The 13752-nt window shown below is 43.3% G+C and overlaps 1 long non-coding RNA gene across 1 annotated transcript; it reads left to right on the top strand.

The window, feature by feature from the left end:
- Positions 1-12035: 12035 nt before the first annotated feature.
- LOC141025443 (uncharacterized) lies at positions 12036-12925 on the top strand. The gene is made up of 2 exons (XR_012186903.1): positions 12036-12392; positions 12543-12925. It is a non-coding gene; the product is annotated as an uncharacterized lncRNA (long non-coding RNA).
- The last annotated feature ends 827 nt before the right edge of the window (positions 12926-13752 follow it).

The following is a 13752-nucleotide window of genomic DNA, read 5'->3' as shown; positions in this document are numbered from 1 at the left end:
CCCTGCCCCCATATATAAAGGACCAGGGGAAGGAGGCGGCCGGCCAGGAGGAGGGCGCGCTAGGGAGGAGTCCTACTCTCACCAGGAGTAGGACTCCCTCTTTTCCTAGTTGGAGTAGGAGGAGGAAAGGACGGGAAGGAGAGAGGGGGAAGGAAAGGGGGCGCCGCCTCCCTCCTTGTCCAATTCGGACTAGAGGGGGAGGGGGCGCACGGCCAGCCCTAGCCGCCCCTCCTCTTCTCCACTAAGGCCCATCTTGGCCCATTAAACTCCCCGGGGGGTTCCGGTAACCCCCCGGTACTCCGGTATATGTCTGAAACTTCCAGAAACCATTCCGGTGTCCAAACATAGTCGTCCAATATATCGATCTTTACGTCTCGACCATTTCGAGACTCCTCGTCATGTCCATGATCATATCCGGGACTCCGAACTACCTTTGGTACATCAAAACACAAAACTCATAATACCGATCGTCATCCAACTTTAAGCGTGCGGACCTTACGGGTTCCAGAACTATGTAGACATGACCGAGACACGTCTCCGGTCAATAACCAATAGCGGAACCTGGATGCTCATATTGGCTCCCACATATTCTATGAAGATCTTTATCGGACAAACCGCATAACAACATACGTTGTTCTCTTTGTCATCGGTATGTTACTTGCCCGAGATTCGATCGTCGGTATCTCAATACCTAGTTCAATCTCGTTACCGGCAACTCTCTTTACTCGTTCCTTAATACATCACCCCGCATCTAACTCATTAGTTACAATGCTTGCGAGGCTTATAGTGATGTGTATTACCGACTGGGCCCAGAGATACCTCTCCGACAATCGGAGTGACAAATCATAATCTCGAAATACGCCATCCCAACAAGTACCTTTGGAGACACCTGTAGAGCACCTTTATAATCACCCAGTTACGTTGTGACGTTTGGTAGCACACAAAGTGTTCCTCCGATAAACTGGAGTTGCATAATCTCATAGTCATAGGAACGTGTATAAGTCATGAAGAAAGCAATAGCAACATACTAAATGATCAAGTGCTAAGCTAACGGAATGGGTCAAGTCAATCACATCATTCTCCTAATGATGTGATCCCGTTAATCAAATGACAACTCATGTCTATGGCTAGGAAACTTAACCATCTTTGATTCAACGAGCTAGTCAAGTAGAGGCATACTAGTGACACTCTGTTTGTCTATGTATTCACACATGTATCAAATTTCCGGTTAATACAATTCTAGCATGAATAATAAACATTTATCATGAAATAAGGAAATAAATAATAACTTTATTATTGCCTCTAGGGCATATTTCCTTCAGTCTCCCACTTGCACTAGAGTCAATAATCTAGTTCACATCGCCATGTGATTTAACACCAATAATTCACATCACCATGTGATTAACACCCATAGTTCACATCGTCATGTGACCAACACCCTAAGGGTTTACTAGAGTCAATAATCTAGTTCACATCGCTATGTGATTAATACCCAAAGAGTACTAAGGTGTGATCATGTTTTGCTTGTGAGAGAAGTTTAGTCAACGGGTCTGCAACATTCAGATCCATATGTATTTTGCAAATTTCCATGTCAACAATGCTCTGCACGGAGCTACTCTAGCTAATTGCTCCCACTTTCAATATGTATCCAGATTGAGACTTAGAGTTATCTGGATCAGTGTCAAAAACTTGCATCGACGTAATCCTTTACGACGAACCTTTTGTCACCTCCATAATCGAGAAACATATCCTTATTCCACTAAGGATAATTTTGACCGCTGTCCAGTGATCTACTCCTAGATCACTATTGTACTCCCTTGCTAAACTCAGTGTAGGGTATACAATAGATCTGGTACACAGCATGGCATACTTTATAGAACCTATGGCTGAGGCATAGGGAATGACTTTCATTCTCTTTCTATTTTCTGTCGTGGTCGGGCTTTGAGTCTTACTCAATTTCACACCTTGTAACACAGGCAAGAACTCTTTCTTTGTCTGTTCCATTTTGAAATACTTCAAAATCTTGTCCCGGTATGTACTCATTGAAAAAAAAACTTATCAAGCGTCTTGATCTATCTCTATAGATCTTGATGCTCAATATGTAAGTAGCTTCACCAAGGTCTTTCTTTGAAAAACTCCTTTCAAATACTCCTTTATGCTTTCCAAAATATTCTACACTATTTCCGATCAATAATATGTCATTCACATATACTTATTAGAAATGTTGTAGTGCTCCCACTCACTTTCTTGTAAATACAGGCTTCACTGCAAGTCTGTATAAAACTATATGCTTTGATCAACTCATCAAAGTGCATATTCCAACTCCGAGATGCTTGCACCAGTCCATAGATGGATCGCTGGAGCTTGCACATTTTGTTAGCACCTTTAGGATCGACAAAACCTTCTAGTTGCATCATATACAACTCTTCTTTAAGAAATCCATTAAGGAATGTAGTTTTGACATCCATTTGCCAGATTTCATAAAATGTGGCAATTTGCTAACATGATTTGGACAGACTTAAGCACCGCTACGAGTGAGAAAATCTCATCGTAGTCAACACCTAGAACTTTGTCAAAACCTGTTTCGACAAGTCTAGCTTTGTAGATAGTAACACTACTATCAGCGTCCGTCTTCCTCTTAAAAATCCATTTTTTTCTATGGCTTGCCGATCATCGGGCAAGTCAACCAAAGTCCACACTTTGTTCTCATACATGGATCCCATCTCAGATTTCATGGCCTCAAGCCATTTCGCGGAATCTGGGCTCATCATCGCTTCCTCATAGTTCGTAGGTTCGTCATGGTCAAGTAACATGACCTCCAGAACAGGATTACCGTACCACTCTGGTGTGAATCTCACTCTGATTGACCTATGAGGTTTGGTAGTAACTTGATCTGAAGGTACATGATCATCATCATTAGCTTCCTCACTAATTGGTGTAGGAGTCACAGGAACATATTTATGTGATGAACTACTTTCCAATAAGGGAGCAGGTACAGTTACCTCATCAAGTTCTACTTTCCTCCCACTCACTTCTTTCGAGAGAAACTCCTTCTCCAGAAAGGATCCATTCTTAGCAACGAATGTCTTGCCTTCGGATCTGTGATAGAAGGTGTACCCAACTGTCTCCTTTGGGTGTCCTATGAAGACACATTTCTCTGATTTGGGTTTGAGCTTATCAGGATGAAACTTTTTCACATAAGCATCGCAATCCCAAACTTTAAGAAACGACAACTTTGGTTTCTTGCCAAACCACAGTTCATATAGTGTCGTCTCAACAGATTGAAATGGTGCCCTATTTAACGTGAATGCAGTTGTCTCTAATGCATAACCCCAAAACGATAGTGGTAAATCGGTAAGAGACATCATATATTGCACCATATCTAATAAAGTGCAGTTACGATGTTCGGACACACCATTACACTGTGGTGTTCCAGGTGGCGTGAGTTGCGAAACTATTTCGCATTGTTTCAAATGAGACCAAACTCATAACTCAAATATTCTCCTCCACGATCAGATCATAGAAACTTTATTTTCTTGTTATGATGATTTTCCACTTCACTCTGAAATTATATGAACTTTTCAAATGTTTCAGACTTATGTTTCATCAAGTAGATATACCCATATCTGCTCAAATCATCTGTGAAGGTCAGAAAATAACGATACCCGCCGCGAGCCTCAACACTCTCGGATCATATACATCAGTATGTATTATTTCCAATAAGTCAGTTGCTCGCTCCAATTTTTCGGAGAACGGAGTCTTAGTCATCTTGCCCATGAGGCATGGTTCTCAAGCATCAAGTGATTCATAATCAAGTGATTCCAAATGCCCATCAGCATGGAGTTTCTTCATGCGCTTTACACCAATATGACCTAAACGGCAGTGCCACAAATAAGTTGCACTATCATTATTAACTTTGCATCTTTTCGCTTCAATATAATGAATATGTGTATCACTACAATCAAGATCCAACAAACCATTTTCGTTGGGTGTATGACCATAGAAGGTTTTATTCATGTAAACAGAACAAGAATTATTCTCTAACCTAAATGAATAACCGTATTGCAATAAAGATGATCAAATCATATTCATGCTCAACGCAAACACCAAATAACACTTATTTAGGTTCAACACTAATCCCGAAAGTATAGGGAGTGTGCGATGATGATCATATCAATCTTGGAACTACTTCCAACACACATCGTCACTTTGCCCTCAACTAGTCCCTAATCATTTTGTAACTCCTGTTTCAAGTTACTAATCTTAGCAACTGAACTAGTATCAAATACTGAGGGGTTGCTATAAACACTAGTATAGTACACATCAATAATCTGTATATTAAATATACCTTTGTTTACATTGCCATCCTTCTTACCCGCCAAATACATGGCGCAGTTCCGTTTCCAGTGACCAGTCCCTTTGCAGTAGAAGCAATTAGTCTCAGGCTTAGGTCCAGACTTGGGCTTCTTCACTTGAGCAGCAACTTGCTTGCTATTCTACATGAAGTTCCCTTTCTTTCCCTTTGCCCTTTTCTTGAAACTAGTGGTCTTGTTAATCATCAACACTTGATGCTCTTTCTTGATTTCTACCTTCATCGATTTCAACATCATGAAAAGCTCGGGAATCGTTTTCGTCATCCCTTGCATACTATAGTTCATCACGAAGTTCTACTAACTTGGTGATGGTGACTAGAGAATTCTGTCAATCACTATTTTATCTGGAAGATTAACTCCCACTTGATTCAAGCGATTGTAGTACCCAGACAATCTGAGCACATGCTCACTGCTTGAGCTATTCTCCTCCATCTTTTAGCTATAGAACTTGTTGAAGACTTCATATCTCTCAACTCGGATATTTGCTTGAAATATTAACTTCAACTCCTGGAACATCTCATATGGTCCATGACGTTCAAAACGTCTTTGAAGTCCCGATTCTAAGCCGTTAAGCATGGTGCACTAAACTATCAAGTAGTCATCATATTGAGCTAGCCAAACGTTCATAACGTCTGCATCTGCTCCTGCAATAGGTCTGTCACCTAGCGGTGCATCAAGGACATAATTCTTCTGTGCAGCAATGAGGATAAACCTCAGATCACGGACCCAGTCCGCATCATTGCTACTATCATCTTTCAACTTAGTTTTCTCTAGGAACATATCAAAAATAAAAACAGGGGAGCTAAACGCGAGCTATTGATCTACAACATAGATATGCTAATACTACCAGGACTAAGTTCATGATAAATTAAAGTTCAATTAATCATATTACTTAAGAACTCCCACTTAGATATATATCCCTCTAATCATCTAAGTGATCACGTGATCCATATCAACTAAACCATGTCCGATCATCACGTGAGATGGAGTAGTTTTCAATGGTGAACATCACTATGTTGATCATATCTTTTATATGATTCACGCTCGACCTTTCGGTCTCAGTGTTCCGAGGCCATATCTGCATATGCTAGGCTCGTCAAGTTTAACCTGAGTATTCTGCGTGTGCAACTGTTTTGCACCCGTTGTATTTGAACGTAGAGCTTATCACACCCGATCATCACGTGGTGTCTCAGCACGACGAACTTTCGCAACGGTGCATACTCAGGGAGAACACTTTTATCTTGAAATTTAGTGAGAGATCATCTTATAATGCTACCGTCAATCAAAGCAAGATAAGATGCATAAAAGATAAACATCACATGCAATCAATATAAGTGATATGATATGGCCATCATCATCTTGTGCTTGTGATCTCCATCTCCGAAGCACCGTCATGATCACCATCGTCACCGGCGCGACACCTTGATCTCCATCGTAGCATCGTTGTCGTCTCGCCAATTTATGCTTCTACGACTATCGCTACCGCTTAGTGATAAAGTAAAGCATTACAGGGCGATTGCATTGCATACAATAAAGCGACAACCATATGGCTCGTGCCAGTTGCCGATAACTCGGTTACAAAACATGATCATCTCATACAATAAAATATAGCATCATGTCTTGACCATATCACATCACAACATGCCCTGCAAAAACAAGTTAGACGTCCTCTACTTTGTTGTTGCAAGTTTTACGTGGCTGCTACGGGCTGAGCAAGAACCGTTCTTACCTACGCATCAAAACCACAACAATAGTTCGTCAAGTTAGTGTTGTTTTAACCTTCTTAAGGACCGGGCGTAGCCACACTCGGTTCAACTAAAGTTGGAGAAACTGACACCCGCCAGCCACTTGTGTGCAAAGCACGTCGGTAGAACAGGTCTCGCGTAAGCGTACGCGTAATGTCGGTCCGGGCCGCTTCATCCAACAATACCGCCGAACCAAAGTGTGACATGCTGGTAAGCAGTATGACTTGTATCACCCACAACTCACTTGTGTTCTACTCGTGCATATAACATCTACGCATAAAACCTGGCTCGGATGCCACTGTTGGGGAACGTAGTAATTTCAAAAAAAATCTACGCACACACAGGATCATGGTGATGCATAGCAACGAGAGGGAGAGTGTTGTCCACGTACCCTCGTAGACCGAAAGTGGAAGCGTTAGCACAACGCGGTTGATGTAGTCGTACGTCTTCACGATCCGACCGATCCAAGTACTGAACGTACGGCACCTCCGAGTTCAGCACACGTTCAGCTCGATGACGTCCCTTGAACTCCGATCCAGCCGAGTGTTGAGGGAGAGTTTCGTCAGCACGACGGCGTGGTGACAATGTTGATGTTCTACCGACGCAGGGCTTCGCCTAAGCACTGCTATGATATTATCGAGGTGTAATATGGTGGAGGGGGAGTTTCGTTAGCACGACGGCGTAGTGACGGTGATGATGTTGCTACCGACGCAGGGCTTCGCCTAAACACCGCTACGATATGACCGAGGTGGAATATGGTGGAGGGGGGCACCGCACACGGCTAGAATAGATCAACAGATCAACTTGTGTGTCTAGAGGTGCCCCCCTGCCCCCGTATATAAAGGACCAGGGGAAGGAGGCGGCCGGCCAGGAGGAGGGCCCACCAGGGAGGAGTCCCACTCTCACCGGGAGTAGGACTCCCTCTTTTCCTAGTTGTAGTAGGAGGGGGAAAGGAAGGGAAGGAGAGAGGGGGAAGGAAAGGGGGCGCCGCTCCCCTCCTTGTCCAATTCGGACTAGAGGGGGAGGGGGCGCGCGGCCAGCCCTAGTCGCCCTCCTCTTCTCCACTAAGGCCCATCTTGGCCCATTAAACTCCCCGGGGGGTCCGGTAACCCCCCGGTACTCCGGTATATGTCCGAAACTCCCCGAAACCATTCCGGTGTCCGAACATAGTCGTCCAATATATCGATCTTTACGTCTCGACCATTTCGAGACTCCTCGTCATGTCCGTGATCATATCTGGGACTCCGAACTACCTTCGGTACATCAAAACACAAAACTCATAATACCGCTTGTCATCTAACTTTAAGCGTGCGGACCCTACGGGTTCGAGAACTATGTAGACATGACCGAGACACGTCTCCGGTCAATAACCAATAGCGGAACCTGGATGCTCATATTGGCTCCCACATATTTTACGAAGACCTTTATCGGTCAAACTGCATAACAACATACGTTGTTCCCTTTGTCATCGGTATGTTACTTGCCCGAGATTCGATCGTCGGTATCTCAATACCTAGTTCAATCTCGTTACCGGCAAGTCTCTTTACTCGTTCCATAATACATCACCCCGCAACTAACTCATTAGTTACAATGCTTGCAAGGCTTATAGTGATGTGTATTACCGAGTGGGCCCAGAGATACCTCTCCGATAATCGGAGTGACAAATCCTAATCTCGAAATACGCCAACCCAACAAGTACCTTTCGAGACACCTGTAGAGCACCTTTATAATCACCCAGTTATGTTGTGACGTTTGGTAGCACACAAAGTGTTCCTCCGGTAAACGGGAGTTGCATAATCTCATAGTCATAGCAACGTGTATAAGTCATGAAGAAAGCAATAGCAACATACTAAACGATCAAGTGCTAAGCTAACGGAATGGGTCAAGTCAATCACATCATTATCCTAATGATGTGATCCCGTTAATCAAATGACAACTCATGTCTATGGCTAGGAAACTTAACCATCTTTGATTCAACGAGCTAGTCAAGTAGAGGCATACTAGTGACACTGTGTTTGTCTATGTATTCACACATGTATCAAGTTTCCGGTTAATACAATTCTAGCATGAATAATAAACATTTATCATGAAATAAGGAAATAAATAATAACTTTATTATTGTCTCTAGGGCATATTTCCTTCACTTTGAACTTCATACTTGCACTTTGTTTAATAAATGGTTGTGTACATCGAAATAATGCAGAGGTTGAGGGTATGCCTCAATTTCAAAAGAAAAACATACACTGTGATTTGCACAAGTGTCACAGTGAAGGGATGAGAATTTGTTCTTTACATAATCAGGTTTAAGGAAATCTTGTATAATCTTGTAAAGAGTGTTGTTTAAAATGGAAACAATTTCTGCTACAACACAAAATTAATTTGGCATGGTGTGCTTGTATTTCTCGATGATAAATATTAGAAATATAAACGAAGAATGTTATCCTAAATTTAGTAACATTTGTATATGGTTCTTTGAAATAGTATGCTACCTAATTTTGTACTTATAATTAAGTACTAAAGTTTAGTACAAATAAAGTTTGTTTAAACTCGCTCCACACGTAGAAAATGTTTGTAATATGACTAAACCAAAAAAAGACAGTGTTATTGGTTTCCGTGATATGCACTTATTTAACCAGGCATTCCCAGCGAGACAAGTATGGAGGCTAGTGAAAAACCCTGATAGTCTATCTGCAAGAGTACTACAGTCCAATTACTATCCAAATGGAGAACTCTTTGACACGTTTTTTTGCCTCAGAGGCTTCCCACTCGTGTTAAGGCATCGAATTTGGTCTGTAGTTGCTCAAGAAGGGGATAGTCTAGCGAGTGGGTAATGGGAGGAAAATACAAATCATCAGGGATAAGTTGATTTCAAGAAAAGAGGGACTCAAAGCAGAAAGTTTCATTCAGAGATCTCGGCTAAGATGGGCCAACCATTAATGAGTCCAGACTCGAATGAGTGGAACATGGCCCTCATAAGACAAATATTCAACTCGTTTGATGCGGATGAAATTTATAAAATCTGGCTCCCCTCAGGGGATGTGGATGACTATGTGGCGTGATACTATGAGAAAACCGGTGTTTTCACTGTCAAAAGTGCCTAGAAGTTAGCTGGTTCTCTGAAAAGAAATGGTACCAAGATGCAGTCCAGCTCAACTAGTGATCCAGGAGACAGCAGTATATGGGACGTGATTTGGAAAGAAAACATCCCTGGGAGAATTAAAATTTTAGGATGGAGAGTTGCAACCCAATCCCTTGCTACCAAGCACAATGCGTTTAGAAGAACAATTATGTTAGAGGATGTGCGGGACATTTGTGGGACGGAGAGTGAAGATGAGTTTCATGCTGTGATTTCTTGCATCCGCAGCAAAGCCCAGAGAAGTGCTATGAGAGCATTCTGGGAACTACCTAAAGAATCTGCCTTCCGTTAGACAAGGAAAGATTGGCTTCAGTTACAACTCATCCCACAACCCGAGCCTGTCAGACATAGAATCCTGATGATTCTTTGGAAAGCATGGCATCTCGAAAATAACGTCATCCACGGGGATGGGAAAGAGACAGTGTCAGGAGTTGTGCATCATCTTCTTAATCTGTACGAGGATCTAGATATGGCTAGGCATACAACCAACATGACATGCAGTAAGAATGCCATTTCTGTGCATATAGACATATCGAGCATGCCAGCGCCCCTACTGACAATCTTTAGCATGCTCCTCCAAAGGGGGCTGCCAAACTGAACTGCGACACAACCTTCTTAAAGGAGACAGGGAGGACCAGGGGAGGGGCAGTATCTAGGGATTACCGTGGGGTTCCATTTCTGTATTTCAGATGCCAACGCCACCAATGCATGCCAACGGAAGAAGCAGAAGCTTCTGTAGTTCTGACGGGACTACATCAGTTACATCAGAATCTTAGAGTTTAGGGTCTCTATATGTGCAACTGATGTAAGAAATTTGGCGGAAACCTCTTCTTCAACAACGTGCACTAAATTTTAAAATGTTTTTATAATGGAAATTTTATTAATCTCATCATCGGATCAAATAGATACAACACCACAAGTGTTTTATAATGTATTGTGTTTTGTTAATACTTTGAACAAATCAAACGATGAAATTGTTTTTTACACATAAGACATCAATGGATGAGAACTTAAGGATGAATACGCATGCTAGGGGATCTGCACAAACACACTTGGAAGCCACCCCTAAAGATACCCTTGAGGGACTAGTGGATATGCCACCATAGAGAATGGCTACCTTTATTTATAGATACACACCGATCCGATCGTCCAACATACAACATTCTACTTCTTCTTGCAATTTCTTCACGAGAATCTAAGCTAATGATTTAGTATGGGATGTTTTATGTTTAGGACTCATCTATCGAGATGTTCTTGTCAATGTTCATCCGCTTCTGACTCCACGTGGGGCTCCAGAATATGAAACTCACCTAGACCAAGCAGAGCTTCTTGGAGCACAACAGAGTTGTCACCCCACAATAATAGATGCATTTCCATAATGGTTCAAGATACTATCCAGATCGTTGGCCAACCAGATCCTCAGTTCCGGTGGACACAACATCATCTATAGAGGTGTTCACTAGGACAAAGACCATAGAGGCCATCGAGAATTCCAAGATGATGGAGTAGGACAAGACCAAGGATTTCATGAGGGAGATGCACATTCCCTCCCAGGCCAACCACCAAAACATCTCCATGCTTCTCATCTGCTGCCTTGAGGTGGGCACCCAATGCTGGTCTATGAGTGTCTCAAACGACACCCTCTACCACTTCATCCACTACAAGTAGCTTAACACTGACACGCCCATGGATAGTCGGTAGAGGCATTGGCATACATGCACTCAAAGACCTACCTGCCAATCCTCCATGAAGATGTCAAGAAGGCCAACATCCTCCACCAGAGCAATTTCACTACCAAAGTATTGGACTTAGGGGCGTCAAAGTCGGCATCAAGTGGCAACGCTAAGATTGCAACAGTAGTGTAGGAGACAAGCGGGTACCTAGACCTAGAGTACCTCATGATGTTTCAGCTAAGACAAAAGCAACTTGTACAACTTTGACGTTGTGTTGCTAGAACTCAATTCCTAACTAGGAAGAAGTCGCTATGCTTCAATGGGCATGAGGAGGACAAGAGTCCGATGTCACCTTCATGGTGGCCATGAAGGCCGGGGGCACGATGAGCTCTTGGACTAGCAAGTGAGGAAGGAGATGGTACCCGAGGTACATGAAGAGGTCACACTCTTTGTGACACAGTAGTGACCATGAGGAGGGAGGAGCAATTGTTGATGAAGGACGTCATAGAGAGGAAACATTGACAACCGTGGGGTCATGATGGTGGTGATTCGGAGAGCAGGGAGAGGTATCACTTGCTTGGCGGGAGGAATAAGGAGATGTAGGTTATAAATTCAGACCTCAAGACATCATTGATCTTGAAGGGCGCAATACATCATTTTTAGCTTGTAGATCGTGGTACTCCCTCCATTCAGGTATGTAAGGCTGACACGGGTTTTTAGGTCTTCAATTTGAGTAGCGAAATGTGTGTAATATGTCACCAATAGTATATGTTTAAAAACTTCCTTGGACAATGAATCCAATAATGTATTTTTACTTTTTAGTCACATATAACACACGTTCTCCTTCATAGATTGCTTGAAACTTCTCAAGGTTAACAATCTCCAACGCCCCACCATTGGTGGAGCGACGGACACTCTCCTAATTAATCTTGTAAACTTCTTTCATATTACAATCGGACAGCACACTCTCCTAACTTGTGCCGAGATGGTTATGCTAGACTAGAGGCTAGGGTGATGTTTCCTCAAGCATATGACCTTGTAATCTGTCCCGGTAGCTTAGGTGGGTGGTGTGCCTTGCCTGCAGAGCTACAAGATACTGATTCCTCCTTTCATGTGCTACACATTCACGGCCTCTCCACGCTACTCTTGATTGGCAATCAAACGCCCTCGCCTAACTAGCTAGCACTTTGCTATATATACACCCCGAGCTGTGTCTGCACAGAACACAACACCACAGACACAGAGGCAGAGAAGAGCAGAGCAGCCAAGCAAAGTGAGAGACCAAGAGAGATGGCTACGTCCAAGGCATTCCCAGCTCTGGTCCTTCTGGCGCTCGTCTGCAGCCAGCTCATGGTCGGCGGCCATGCCCAGGCGTACATCGGCGGCACCAGGGGAGGAGGAGGATCTGCTGCCGGACTGCAGCCACCGACTTACGCCCCTCCCCATGGCCACTCCTCCACCATTGGTAATCTATAGCTGCTACCAATCTCTCATGATTTTAGTATGTAATCTGCAGACGACATCGTGTTATCGATACTTCTTCGTTTGCTTGCCGTTTGACTTGTAACCTGTCCCTGGTTCTGACTCTCCTTTGTTTGGGTTGGGGTCATACCAGGAGGGCGTTCAGCCGTGGAAGAAGACAAGGCCTTCATGGTCAACAGCCTGACGGCGCACAACCACCCGCTTCCTGTCCCGCCTTCCGCTCAGTAGATCGTGAAGTGCAGCCGAGCTTGAGACCAACGATCAAGTGGCCAGTACTAATAATAAGAATAAATCTGGGTGAAGTTGTCCAGTTTGCAGGGTGACTCTGTTTCTACCATCATCGTCACGGGTATAAAAGCAGAGTAGCATCGAACTAGTAATAAAAGTAGTCTTGACAAAGCCTCGAGTTTAAAGTGCTATATCAAGGCCCTTGATTCAATGGAACACATAAGTTGTTCCCAAATTTCGTTTACATCTTACCAAAACAGAATATGAATTTATCTCAATTGTGTTCGATCTTACACAGCTGTTCTGAAAATTGTACATGGTCCAAGACTACCATGACCTCTCAAACGAAACCACAAGAACCACTTCTCCTTGAGAAGATCGCAAGTATATCCCAAAAAGAAAGGCCGATATCTACATCCCATTTCCTCCCTTTGGCCAGATACCGAAACCATCGATCTCTAACTAGTCAGAAATACAGCTTCACGATAGGTCTCTTGGACTAGCACTAGTTCTACTGACTAAATACAGCTTCACGATAGGTCTCTCGGACTAGCACTAGTTCTACTGACTAAACTCTGGCACCACCACTGCTTCTGCCCATCGCCAGTTTATGAGAAACCAACAAGGTGAAAATTGAGAGTCTGTCATCTGTAGAGATCTATCTACAGATGGATGGAGCTGGTTGCAGCATGTTGGTCAATCGCTTTCAGGCAGCAACCACATCACCCCCGTGGTGGATGCCCTGTTGAAGACTACAGCATCAATACTCCTACAATTAAGCTATGAACCACAGGAGACTTTTGGGGAATGTTTACCTCGCGGGACCTGCCTGTCAGGTGCAATTCAATCAACTGCATGCGACAGAAAGGCAAGTCAGAAGATGATGAGATGTAATGAGCAGAAGTTTACAATCGATCACATCGTGCACACCTCGGTTTTGCTTGACAGCTTTTCCCAGAACTGGACGAATTCTTGGTCACCCTCAAGCGTACTACAAGTTCTGTAGTAATATTCCCAGTTTTCATACTCTCACCCTGCACAATGAAAACACTATATATTTTTTGAAACAGAGGCAGAAGATTTGTGCGCAAGTATTAAGAAAGGATCCGCCACCA

The sequence above is a fragment of the Aegilops tauschii genome, chromosome 6 (genome assembly GCF_002575655.3).
Source record: "Aegilops tauschii subsp. strangulata cultivar AL8/78 chromosome 6, Aet v6.0, whole genome shotgun sequence".
Classification (NCBI taxonomy): Eukaryota; Viridiplantae; Streptophyta; class Magnoliopsida; order Poales; family Poaceae; genus Aegilops; species Aegilops tauschii.
Note: the sequence above shows the minus strand (reverse complement) of the source record. Positions and strands in the feature narration are given on the sequence as shown.